The sequence below is a fragment of the Mastomys coucha genome, unplaced genomic scaffold (assembly GCF_008632895.1).
Source record: "Mastomys coucha isolate ucsf_1 unplaced genomic scaffold, UCSF_Mcou_1 pScaffold6, whole genome shotgun sequence".
NCBI classification, from domain to species: domain Eukaryota; kingdom Metazoa; phylum Chordata; class Mammalia; order Rodentia; family Muridae; genus Mastomys; species Mastomys coucha.
In genome coordinates, this window is record NW_022196912.1 from 34,889,214 (window position 1) to 34,902,090 (window position 12,877).

Genomic DNA, 12,877 nt, shown 5'->3' on the forward strand with positions numbered 1-12,877 from the left:
AGAGAAACACACATTTATCGCTGAGCAGCTGGAGCGTTCCTTATCTCATCATAGCTCTTGAGACCCATTTCATTCCAAATACCTGTGTTTGTGCCTGCTCCATGCCAAGCCCAGGAACAGCCCTGCGACCTCAGATCCCTCATTTTTAACCACTGTTGAGAGCTCAGAGAGCACCTTCCCTTGATCTTGACTCTCCAAAGACGTCATAAACACTTCTCTTTTTGAGTTACCTGAGACCAGTGACCAGAGGAAGCCATGTTAACCGAGGTTTGATATTAAAGACTGAGGGGGGCGGAATTACTGACTAATCTAGGCTTTCTGGTGGAGAACATTAGTTGAACAATGCCCCTTTGATTTTCGGAAGCAAGCCACAGGATCCTGCCTACTCTGGGCTAGGAGCAGACCCTGGAGGCCAGTTGGAGGCCCAGTAGAGTCCCGTTTCCAGAGCTTCGGGTTGGAGTAATTTACATTTCAAAGGCTTCAGGATCAACTGCAAAGAAACACATTGGGGAAAGATTATTTCTAATTCCCAATGACTGAAAAACTGGGTAATTGCTGGCCACCCAGCTGAGGCCTATCGAGAATGAATTTCACAGGGAAACAAGAGAAGGTCACGTGCAGCCAAGCGCAGGGGAAGCAAGAGCCGAGACTGAATCAAGCGTTAGGTAAGCAAGTATGGGAGCCAAAATCAAAAGCACCAGGGCTACAGTTTACCTGAATTCTAGCCTTCCACATTTATCTGGCTACCACCGAGCTTCAGAACACAGAGGAACTTAGTGTTAAAGGCCAGGTGTTCTGTTAGTGGCCAAGTTTGTGAGGCCGACATCAGGATCAGAAGTTAGGTAGACGTCTCATTTCTTGGTACGGTGTTCCCTCTAGAGCATAACTATCCCGAAGCACCGCAGGTACCATTAGTGAGGTCTCCCTTTGGATCACGAGCCATAGAGAAAGTGGGTTATGGGGAAATGTGTTTAGAAATGGAAGATCACGCCTCAAGGTTTCTTCTTTTATGTTTATTTTGAAGCCTCCCCCCTTTTCTAGTTGCATTGATTTACATTGTATGCAAGTGCGTGCTAGGACTCCTGAGGCAGTCTGAAGGGGTCAGAGGACAGTTTGGAAAGGCTGGTTCTGGGTAGAGCTCAAGTTCTCAGGCTTGGCAGTAACCACCTACCTTCTCAGCTGAGCCATCTCATCGGCGTGACTTCCGTGTGTGTGTGTGTGTGTGTGTGTGTGTGTGTGTGTGTGTGTGTGTGTGTGTGTCCTCACGAGCACTTATAAGATACATATTTAATGAAATGGGGTAGGAGACTGGAAAGTGTGACATAAATGAAAGAAGAGGAGAAGGTGTAGGGAGGAAAGAGCACTGTAAAAGGGTAGTTAACAAACGATCCTATTTTTGAATGAATAACATGTACCCGAATGCAGAACATTTTAAATGTGAATCAAAAATTAACAGCTATTATCTTGGACAATGAAGTTACTGTCTTCTGTGTTAGCCTATATTTTCTAGATCTGAATATATATTAATTTTTAGATCAAATAAAAAACAGGTAAAACCTTTAGTGTGGAAATGATGTTACTGAAGTATATCAGCAGACATTGTGGAATGATGCTGTGGATCAATTCTAGGTCCTGGGGACACACACAGGCTCTGCCACTGACTTCTCCTTTGGATTCATCTTTCCAGGTCAGCCATTTTGTACATGGTGCTTCATGCTAAAAAAAAAAAAAAGAGAGAGAGAGATTAAATTTCTTTTAAAAAAAATTACTAAAACTGAGCTGTTATATTGTCTTCTTATTTTTGGTCACGAAACAATCCCTCCATCAGACAATGCATATAAGAGATTTTATAAGCTTTGAAGCAGAACTAAAGATGTCATTAGAGATCTTGGCTTACAAATTTAAAACAAAGCTATATGTTAATTTCCCCATTGAGCCACTTGATCACAAGGCTAGCAAAATCAGCCTTGATTATCTTTGGATGGCTATACTTTTTAGGCTCTAACCCAAACACTAATTAAAAATTTTATAAGAAGTCAGATGTGGAGACTTACACCTATAATCCTAGCACTTGGGAAGCTGAGGCAGAAGGATTTCAATAAACTTCATGTGAACCTGAGCTATAGTGTGAGACCCTGTCTTTAAAAAGGAGAAATAGGATAAGGAGATGAAGAAGAGGATGAGGAAGACAAGAAGGAAGGGGAGGAGAAGGAGGAAGAGGAAGAGGTTGAGGAGGAACAATTTGTAAGAGGCAACTCTGAATGTGAGAACCAAAATCAAGGAAAGCTTAGGTGGTAAATACATAGGGTTATCCAAACCAGGACACTTGCCCATGGAAGACAGCATTATCATCGCATGAGCCAACCGGTAGAACCCAAGGCTTGCTACTGCAGACTGCGGCTTTTGGTAGAAAGAGAACCTTGCCTGAAAGGCCATATGGTGCTAAGTGGTGGAACGGGGCTGAGTGTGTGTTTGAGGTTGGAACTAGGTCACCCATCTTATTCCTTGATTAGAGAAGCCTAGGTGTAGGCTAGGTCAGGAGGAATCACCTCCAGTGACAAGGAATGTGTGCTAGAAACCCTACTAACTAATGATCCATCCAATGACTTTCACTAATTGTTTTCTGTAGGAAAAACAAAATCCTTTCCCCTAGGCAACAAAGAGGGAAGTTATAAACAACCCAAGGAAACAGAGACCTGCCACAAAGACCTGGCTTTGCTTCTTAGCTGGGCTTCTGCTGTTAGTTGGGGGTGAGGGTGGGGAAGGGAGAAGGAGGAAGGAGGAAGGAGGAAGGAGGAAGGAGGAAGGAGGAAGGGAAGGAGTGATGGGGGAGGGGGAGGGGTTGGGAGAAGGTGGGAGGGTGTTAATCTTCGTCCACTTCGGCTTATTCAATCTTCGAAGCTCATGAGTGACAGTTTCCTCACATGACAGAGTGGGTGCTCAATACACAGTGACCACCATTGTTACTTTCATTGAGTTGGCTTGCGTTCTCATGTGGTTATATGAGAGCTGAATATACTTTCCTGTCTCAACTATGAGATGTTACAAACAGTTCAGTGACCTTAAGTGACTTGAATTATCACCACACCCACCCTTCATCTCCACAACTTTCTTCTTTTCTTAAAATATTCTTTCAGTTAGGGTACAGATTGGTGGGTTTCGTTATGACATTTTCATACACAGATACCATTATGTTTTGTTCAGTCTTGTCTTTCATGCTCTTCCTCTCATTCATTTGGCCCACTTCTCAGTGGTTCCCTTTAATCTCCCAACAGTGTCCTTTCTGCCTTTGTGACATTTAAGTAGACATATCTACATATCTATGTGTATTTGAATTTAAATCCAAATTCCACCTATGAGAGAAAGTGTAAACATTTGTCTTTCTCCTCCCTCTTATCATCACTCCATGCCCCCTGCACCCCTTTGGGCCACTTCCACCCCTGACATTCCTCCTTCTACTTTCATGTCTTATATATGCATATGCATACACATTTAAACACAAGTTTGCATGTGAAAGAAAGCATGCTTTATTGGTCTTTCTGACTCTGACTTCTTGAGACTGAATTTGCTGAACACGATGATATCCAGCTCCATCCATGGTCCCAGAAAGGTCATAATTTGATCTTTTTTAATAGTTGAATAAAACTCTACATATTGTATATACTACATCACATACTATACTTCTTATCCTTTTGTCTGGATGGGCATCTAGGCTGCTTCTTTATGTTGGGTATTATGAAGAATAGTCATATTATAGCAGCAATAAGCATGGAGGTCCAAATATCTCTGTGGGACTGTGACTTAGATTCCTTGGGTATATGCCCAGGAGCGGTATAGCTGGATCATCATATGATTGCTCTAGTATCCGGTGCGGTGCGTATGTTTGTTTTTTAAGGATTTTTCCCTATTGATTTCTACAGTGGCTGCACCAGTTTACAATCCCACCATCAGTGATAGGGGATTCCAGTTCCCCACATTCTCACCAGTGTTTGTTGTAATTCTTTTTCTTTGTTTTCTTTTAGGGAGACAATATCCTCCTGAATACAGGAATGGTTACAGATGTGAACCCCATCCTTTGTTTTCTTGACAGCCACACTGAATGGGATATACAGACTCTCCAAGCCCCTTTAGTTTTCCAAATGGCTAAAATGTTGATTATTTTCCTGCACAAGCTTGTTGGGCTACTTGTAGTTATTCTTTTGAGAACTATCTGTTCATTTCCCCACTTGTTGATTGAAGGATTCTGTTGATGTTTAATTTTTTTCAGCTTGATGTATTATATATTAATCACCAGTCAGAAGGATGTATAGTTGGATGATCTTCCTCTCATTCTGTCTTTTTGCTTTGCTGTGCCAAAGATTTTTAACTTCATATGCTTCCCATGCCTAGACCTTGCTCTGTTTTTATTTTTTATTTTTATTTTTAATTAATTTTTTTTTTTTGAGACAGGGTTTCTCTGTGTAGTCCTGGCTGTCTTGGAACTCACTCTGTAGAGCAGGCTGGCCTCAAACTCAGAAATCCCCCTGCCTCTGCCTCCCAAGTGCTGAGATTAAAGGCGTGCGCCACCACTGACGGGCTTTCTGTTTCTTCTCTTTTTCTTCTGCTGTTTCCGAGTTTCAGGTCTTACACTGAGGTCTTTGTTCAGGGTGGAAACACAGATCTAGTGTCAGCCTTTTACATGTGACTATCCAGTTTCCCCTTGCCATTTGTTGAGGAGAGTGTCTTTTGTCAAAGCATAGTTTTGATTTCTTTGTCAAAAATTGGGTGGTTATAGCTGTGCGGGTTTATTTCTGGGCCCTCTATTCTATCCCACTAGTCTCTGTCTATTTTTGTGCTGGTTCTATGATATTTTTGTTACTATAGCTGTGTGTGTGTGTGTGTGTGTGTGTGTGTGTGTGTGTGTGTAGTAATACACTATTATTGTAGTTTAATTTGAGGTCAGGTATTGTGACTCCTCCTGCTCCACTGTTTGTGTTTAGGATGGGTCTGGCTGTTCAAGGTCTTTTTGCATTTTAAGAACATTACCATTTCTTCAGACAGAAGCTCCCTATAATTCCTAACTCTTCCCTGATCCTGGTTCTTGGAAACCACTTGTCGATTTTTTGTTTCTAGGATTTAACTAGTCTAAGTGTCTTATCTGAGTGAAACTGCACAGCATGTGCCCTTTAGTTTCTTTCTTCTCTTCTTTAGCATGATGTTTTCAAGGCTAACTCATGTTACAGCATCTACCAGAATTGTAATCCTAAGACTCAATAATATTTCACCGTCTATGTGCATGCCCCATTTTGCTTACCCAGCTGTCGATGGACATTTGGGTTATGTCTGTCACCTTTTCACTGTGATGAATAATGCCCTGTGAGCATAGGTGCATACAGACTTCTTCATCTCTCAGATTTTAATTTGTTTGTGTGTGTATACGTACATTCACACACACACACACACACACACACACACACACACACACACACACACACACGGAACTGAAATTCCTGGGTCATATGCTTGAACATTAACTCTCAAGTAAAGACTGTAGTGTGACCTTGGGTAGGGTGACCTTGGGTAGGTGCTCCTTTCTGTATGTCATTGGAAATACAAACTTGAGTTAGGCATCATTTACAGGACAGGGATGCTATACAGGTATGATACAGATAAAAAAGAGACAGTTGACTCTATGACAGCTATACACAACTTGGAGCGGCTGAAAGCATTTGTCCTTTTAAGGTGGCCTCTGAGGATTGCCTCTGGCCTTCGAGGGGCCCTGGCAGATCTGCATTCCCCAGTATATAGTGCCCCCCACCCTCTTACTTCCTGCAAGCAGATTGTGTTCCTGGAAAGTTATATTGAGTACTATTTTAAAGCTCATTATTCAAGGAACCCTGGGGTGGTTCCTTCTGGAAAAGCAAAGCTCTGTTGGTGGAGGAAATAGCAAGTTCTAAATGACTTGCCATAAATCTGAGCCTTGGTATACAATCTCTGGCTTAGTGTAGGATGTCACGGTTGATAGGCCCCTCTCACTCTGCCTGTCCCTGTCACCTGGTGTTTATCCGGGTGCCGCCAGGTACTAAATGGGTCCTTTCCTTCAGAAGAGAAGTAGTGGGTTTTGTTGTAGCACATGGGCTTGGAAGGCTTCCGATCCTGCCTTCCTAGTCGTTCTCTGCTGTTATCTGAGTAACACTGACCAAATTACTTACCCTCTTTGGGCCCTTACTTCCTCATCTGAAAAACATAGATGAAGTGCGGGAAGGATTGGGTAAGATGAAGCTGCTTAGCCCATGACAGGGAAACAACTAGCATGCTCACATGAGGAGGACTGTGAATATACACACGAAACCTTGGATTTCTTGTATCATAACGGTGTTGATGAGGCTTTCAGACCGGCAAAGTTTTTTTTTTTCTTTTGAGCAGCAATGTCAAGATGAAAGATCTTTCCTATGTGTGGACAGCTTTCTGCAGGCCTCCCTAGTGTAGGCTCCTAGCTGACTTGTCTAATCTGCCTTTCAAACCAGGCCTTTATTTCACTGTCCTCACTGTGAGCTCTTGTCCTTTTGATCACTTAGTTCTTCATAACAAAAATGTGCCAAGTTCTACCAACAAGCAAGAGCTGCAGAACATGGAAACTGTGACCAGTGTAGTATAAATTGTACTTCCCAAGCACTGGATTAAAAAAGAACCTCTAAGACAAAAAACTGGAAGTAGTTTTCTCAAGAGGGGACTGCTGCTGCCCCATGGAGTCAGGACAAAGCCCTGTAGTCTGTTTGGTGCATTGTGGAATTGCACATTGCTCACATTCCGCCAACCCCAGATAGGCAGCACTGTGACCATTGTCCTCATTTAGGACCTGCAAAACTGAGTTCCAATCAGTAAAGCCAGTTGCCCCAGGAAACGAGCTGATGGGTGGATGAGGCAATATCTCCTCTGGCCACAGCAGGCCGGCAATCCTGAGCCACTCTGTAGGCCTGCAGTGGGGGTACTTATACTCTAACCACCAGTGTTAACAAACTGAGAGACCCCTTTAAGGTCCCAGGCTGATAGCTGGGAGCGTGTGTGTGTGTGTGTGTGTGTGTGTGTGTGTGTGTGTGTGTGTGTGTGTGTGTAGCCATGCAGATGGTTAGTTAGCTCATTAATAAATAATAGCCATCATTCTCGACGTTTCCAGGGTCAGTTGTGCAACAACTGAAGATGGAATTCCTCAGTGCAGGAAATAGCCTGTGGAACAAAGCTTTCTTATCTCAGGGGAGGCAGCTGAGATCTCTTGGGCTCCTGCTCCTTCCCTGGCTTGGTTAGTTTTACCCTCAGGGACCCATCCTCTGACAGGCGCCAGAGCCTAGAGGAGAGGGTAGGGCTTGCAGACCGGCTGAACCCCAGCCTGGCTTGTACTCAGTATTCCCAAACATCTGTGGAATGAAGGATGAAACAATTCTTGGCCTTACCATTCCCATCTGTGAATCAGGATGATAATGGTGTGTGAATCTGTGCACTCTGACAACTGAAGGAGAGTTCAGCCTCACTGTTTAGGGACTTGGAACCAGCTATTAGGCGGTATGGTGAAGGCTTTGCCTGTTGGCTAGCTGGGGAGAAGGAAAAGGGGTCTTTAACCAAGAAGGCTTCAGTGACCCCCAAGATGATGCGATAAGGAAATCATGTGTACTACCATCTACTGCAGGGGCTATAAAACTCCAGGTGGCAGGAGTCTTGGGGCAAAAGTAATTAGAAAGAAGTTCTACCACATACCATCCTCTGGAGCCCATTGGGACCCTTCCTTTCTTCTCCTAGCCGGGAATCACAGCTTACAATACCAAAGAAGCTAGACACTTAACTCAGCAGCATTCTGCTTCCTTGCCCAGGAAGTAGTTAGCACTCATGAGAGCGTTTCTTAGGCTAGCATGAGAGTCGGTCTCTACACCCTATAACAAAGCAAGCCCATACTGCTGCTCTAAGCTACCTCATGCTCACCTAGGCTCCTGGGAAGCCTTGGTTCTGCTCTCTCAGGAATGAGGATGTGATGCCCCAGGACCTCCCGGGGCTTTGTTTCTGTGATTCACAATCAGTAAAAGTGAGTCTCTGCCGCACCCTCCACCCTTGTTGGCCAGGATGACCTCTACTCCCAGTCTTTTTGGCAAGTGCCTTTGTATGCACAGGGCACTCCTGTGTGTGTGTGTGTGTGTGTGTGTGTGTGTGTGTGTGTGTGTGTGTCTACCATGCTTCTAACCCTGTTTCTGACTGTGGGGTTCATCTCCAGGAACAACTACAGTGGGGCTCCACCTGCCTGCTTGTTCATCAGGCCTCCCTTGCGGCCTGCCCTTTACCCTGCCTGTCAGAAAGCTCTTCTGGTCTCTGGCTGAGGTCAGGGGTTGTCACGTGGCAGGGAGAAGAGTGGAGTGCTAACAACTGCCTGACAGCTGGTCACAGCTGGTGACAGCTTGGCTGGCTTGGGCGTGGGAAACACAATTCAGGCAGCAACAGCTGGGAAGGGGACCACACTCAGAAGATGAGCTGATGAGCCAACGTGCCATGTGCAAAGGGCAGGACCCCATCCCTACACTACCCTCTCCACTGTCTCTTGGACAGGGGCCAGCATAAGGGGTGGCTCAGAGTCTGTACTCCCAACATTCTTTGCAGAGCCTGGTCAGAGACTGTTCCCTACTGGGGTTCAGGAGCTCCTCCTTGCCCCTGCCCAAGCACAATGTGAGTTTCATTTGTGGGCTCTTCAGGGTAACAAAGAAAGGTATTTACACATCTCGCTACTTACTTGGAAGCTGTGTGTGTCACCATGTAGCAAAGGGATCTCAGAAGGGTGAGGGTCATATCAGAAAGCTGACCTGGTTAGAGAGCCAACAAGAGTCTGTGGTAAGGATTCTTTAGTGAGCATGATATCAGGCAAGTAGTAGATACATAATTTCTACAGATGTTGTCTATCATCACAATGAGGGCTGCTTCTCCTTCACACCAGGCAGTTTCACCTACTTGGAATAGACGTAGCTAAAAAAATGCACAACAAATATCCAGTGGCCAGGAGCACAAGTAAACCAAGAACATGGGCTATGGCAGGAATGAGATGTAGGGTCTGAAGGCCTGGGCAATTCATTATGGCCTCCATATTGCCTCCACTCCAGGGGTAGCTAAGGCATCTTGTGGAGTCCTGAAGAAGGGTCCCTTTTAGTTTAGAAAGCACATAACAGAGCGGGCAGAACTGGGTTCAAAGCCAGGGCTCCCATGCGGTCAGAAGAAGACTCTTAAGCAATGATGAAAACTTTCTGTGAGGCTTAGTGCCCACAGACCTTTGCTAGGCGCGCCCAAGGTCCTAGGTTCAGTCTCTAGAATGGCCAAAACCAAACAGAACAACAATCAAAACCAAACCAACCAACCAACCAAACGACAACAACAACAAAAACCAAAACCCAACAACAGAACAGAGACATCCAGGCAGTAATAGAGTTTGAATTTGATGGTCATGATGGTTTGTTTTTTACTTTTTTCTTGTGTACTTGAAGCTGAAGTGTGTGCGTTTATTGGTGTGTGTGTGTGTGTGTGTGTGTGTGTGTGTGTGTGTGTGTGTGAAGGAGAAAAGGAGAAACAAGATAGAGACAAAGAAGAGAGAACAAGTCATGGCTCTCCAATAATTAATGCACTTTATGTGTGTGAAGCTTTCAAAGTCTTTAAAAACCTGAAACCCAAAACACACATGGTCCTACAAATCTCAGAGGAGGGATGCTCACCACATTTGGAATACTTTGGATTGCTCTTTCTCCTCCCCTCCCCTTCCTTTTCCCTTCCCCTCCCTGTCTTTCCCCCTCACAGGTTCTACATATGCATCCCAGGCTGGTTTTGTCTCACGTTCCTCTTGTCTCAGCCTATGAAGTGGTCGGATTGCAGGACTATGTCACTACAGCTGGCTAGATTATGAGGTTTTAGGGTTTATTTATTATTACGTTTTATTTATGCGTGTCTGTGTGAGTGTATACCATGTGTGCACAGTTACCCAAGGGTGCCAGAGAAGGGCATCAGATCCCTTGGAGCTAGAATTATAAGCAGCTGAGAGCTGCCTGACGCAGATGCTGGGAACCAAATTCACATCCTCTGGAAGCCATGGTTAAGTGGCCTCCAACTACTGATTTTTGTTTGTTTGTTTGTTTTACCAGTACTGGGATTGAATGCAAGACTGCACACGCTAAGCAAGGCAAGCGTGCCTGGGGGATGAGCTGAAACCTGTAACCTACATGCTGCATCTCCCAGAAGGCTGAAGCTCTGTGAGCTCACATCCCTGCCATTTTCTAGCAACCCAGACCCACTGCCTTTCTTTACTGCACAAGAGACCTTCAGAAGTACTCCAGAGGGCTTATGTTCCAGCTGTTGCAGAAGACCTACAGGGATGTCAATGTTAACACAAGCTTCTGTCACTTCTCTTGTCTTACAGCCACAGCTGTTACTGGAAGGACCAAGCTATGAGGTAAACTCTTGAAAACCATACCAACATGCTTAAAACCTTCCGGTAGCACCCCATTGCCTTTAGAAGAAAATCCAAGCAGCTGTGCGGGGTCAGCATGGTGCCATGGCTTGAACAGCTTCCAAAGACTGGCCCCTTCTTTCTCCAGCTTCCAGGCCTGGCAGTGGCACTCCAAGCCCCAACACTTGTCATCTTTCATGGAGCCCTGGATGTCCCAAGCTCTTTCTGCTCACAAACGTTAGCATTCATTATTCCATCCACCTAGTACATTCTTGACCCCTAGCCCCGACTCCTTCCTAAGGCTTAGGCATTTCTCAGCTTCAACATTACCTTCGTTGCAGGACCTTTTCTAACCATCTTGACCACTGTGCTCTCTTCTCTGCGAATGTCCTTTAACAGGACAGGTGATGCAGACATGGAGGTTATCTCAACACTCGAAAACCCGAAGCTAGGAGCACTGCCTTAAGTGAATCCAACACAGCCTACATGCTGAGTTTCTGGGGAGTCAAAGGTAAGATGCAAAGCCTTACCTCCAAAGGCAGAGAGGGGCAAAATGTGGGGGTGGGGAAGGAATGCAGAATCTTACATTTGAAATGCTCCAATACCCAAAAGCTTTTGAGCATAACAAGACACCATAAGGAAAAACTGAACACCTGACCTCATGAGCTAGATTACAGTCAAAATGCAAATAATCTAAAAATACCGTCTAAAATGACCTTCAGGAATGATACGGCCACACACCACTAATCACAGAACTTTAGAGCAGTGCTTCTCAACCTTCCTAATGCTGTGGCCATTTAATAGAGTTCTTCATGTTGTGGTGACACCCCCAACCATAAAAATTTTTTCTGATGCTACTTCATAGCTACTGTCGCTGTTATGAATTGTAATGTAAGTATCCATATTTTTTGATGGTACCCTGCGAAATGGTTATTTGACCCCCAAAGGGATTTTGTCCCATAGGTTAAGCTGCTCTAGAGGCTTTCAAGGAGGCTTTCAAGGCCAGCCTGGGCTACCTAGCGAGATCCTGACTCAGGCTGAGGAGATGACTCAGCAATTAGAGCTCTTGCCACACAAGCTAGAAGGCTGTATGTAGTCTGGACACCCAGAATCTACATCAGTGTTGGGCTGGCATGGCAGCTGGATCTAAATCCAGCCTTAGAATTCAGAGAAGGGATTTTACAGCAAACTGGGTTACCAGGGTAGCCATATGGTGAACTCTGTATTTGACTATGGAATCCCATGTCATAGAATTTGGTGGAAGAATGACCGGGGAAACTCTCAACATTCATCTTGGGCCTCTATACTTGTATGCATACATGTGTATGTATGACCCTCTTGTGCATACACAAATACTTACATGTAAGCACACATGTTTGCATACCATATGCATATACACCGTACATATAAAAAACAAGAAAAAGGAAACACAAAGATCCTGTTTCAAAAACGAAAAGCAAAGATATCGTTATGTTGTATATAAATCTAATTTCATGTTAGACTTTGGAGTCATGTCTCAAACAGTTCTCTCTCTCTCTTTCTCTCTCTCTCTTTCTCTCTCTGTGTGTATATGTGCAAACATGAGAAAGAAGGTAGTGGTTTACCCATGCTCCAACAGATGACCCTGTTTACATATTGAGCTAAAAAATTAGTTTAAAGGGGACATGAAGTTAGGAAGGAGACATGTGGGGGAGGGTAGGGGGTATATGACCAAAATAAAGTCTACATGTATGAAATTATCAATGAGAAAATAAAAATTAAAGAAGATTTACTTCTTTTTATTTTATATGTACGGGTGTTAGCCTGTATGTATGTCTTTGCTTCAAATGCCTGCAGTGCCTGATAAGGCCAGAAAAAGGTTGCCAGATTCTCTGGAACTGGAGTTACAGATGGTTGTTAGCTCTTATATAGGTGTAGAGAACTGAACCCAGGTCTTGTGCTAGAGCGATAAATGCTCTTAACCACTGATACATTTCTCCAGTGCCAGTAAAAGAAAAATGTTTTTTTTTAAATCCCCGAATTCAGACACCCCATGCCTTGAATAAGTGTTTATCACAATCTAGAATAAGGTTGTGTACTGTTTTTTATTGGTAATCTGTGCCCCACACCCCCTTGAGGTAGCTGCAAGTGCTTTGAGTAGTCCCTCACCAGTGATGCTGTGTGTCTACCATTCTGTCTAAGTCTTAGCATCCAGCCAGCTCTTCTCACCACTAGGCATTCAGTAAACATTTATGGACAGAAGACATGAAGGTAACACATCCATGTCTTGGAAACCCTGGTCTCACTGAGCCAAGACACATTCCATGGGAAGTGTCTTAGCTAGGGAGTTACTGCTGTGAGTAGACACCATGACCAAGGCAACTCTTATAAGGACAACATTTAATTGGGGCTGGCTTACAGGTTCAGAGGTTCAGTTCATTGTCATCAAGGGGG

The 12,877-nt window shown here is 44.4% G+C and overlaps 1 long non-coding RNA gene across 1 annotated transcript; it reads left to right on the forward strand.

Annotated features, from left to right (window-relative positions):
• Window positions 1-235: 235 nt before the first annotated feature.
• Window positions 236-10,951, forward strand: LOC116080183. Its single transcript, XR_004114349.1, has 3 exons — window positions 236-665; window positions 10,140-10,447; window positions 10,786-10,951. It is a non-coding gene; the product is annotated as an uncharacterized LOC116080183 (long non-coding RNA).
• The last annotated feature ends 1,926 nt before the right edge of the window (window positions 10,952-12,877 follow it).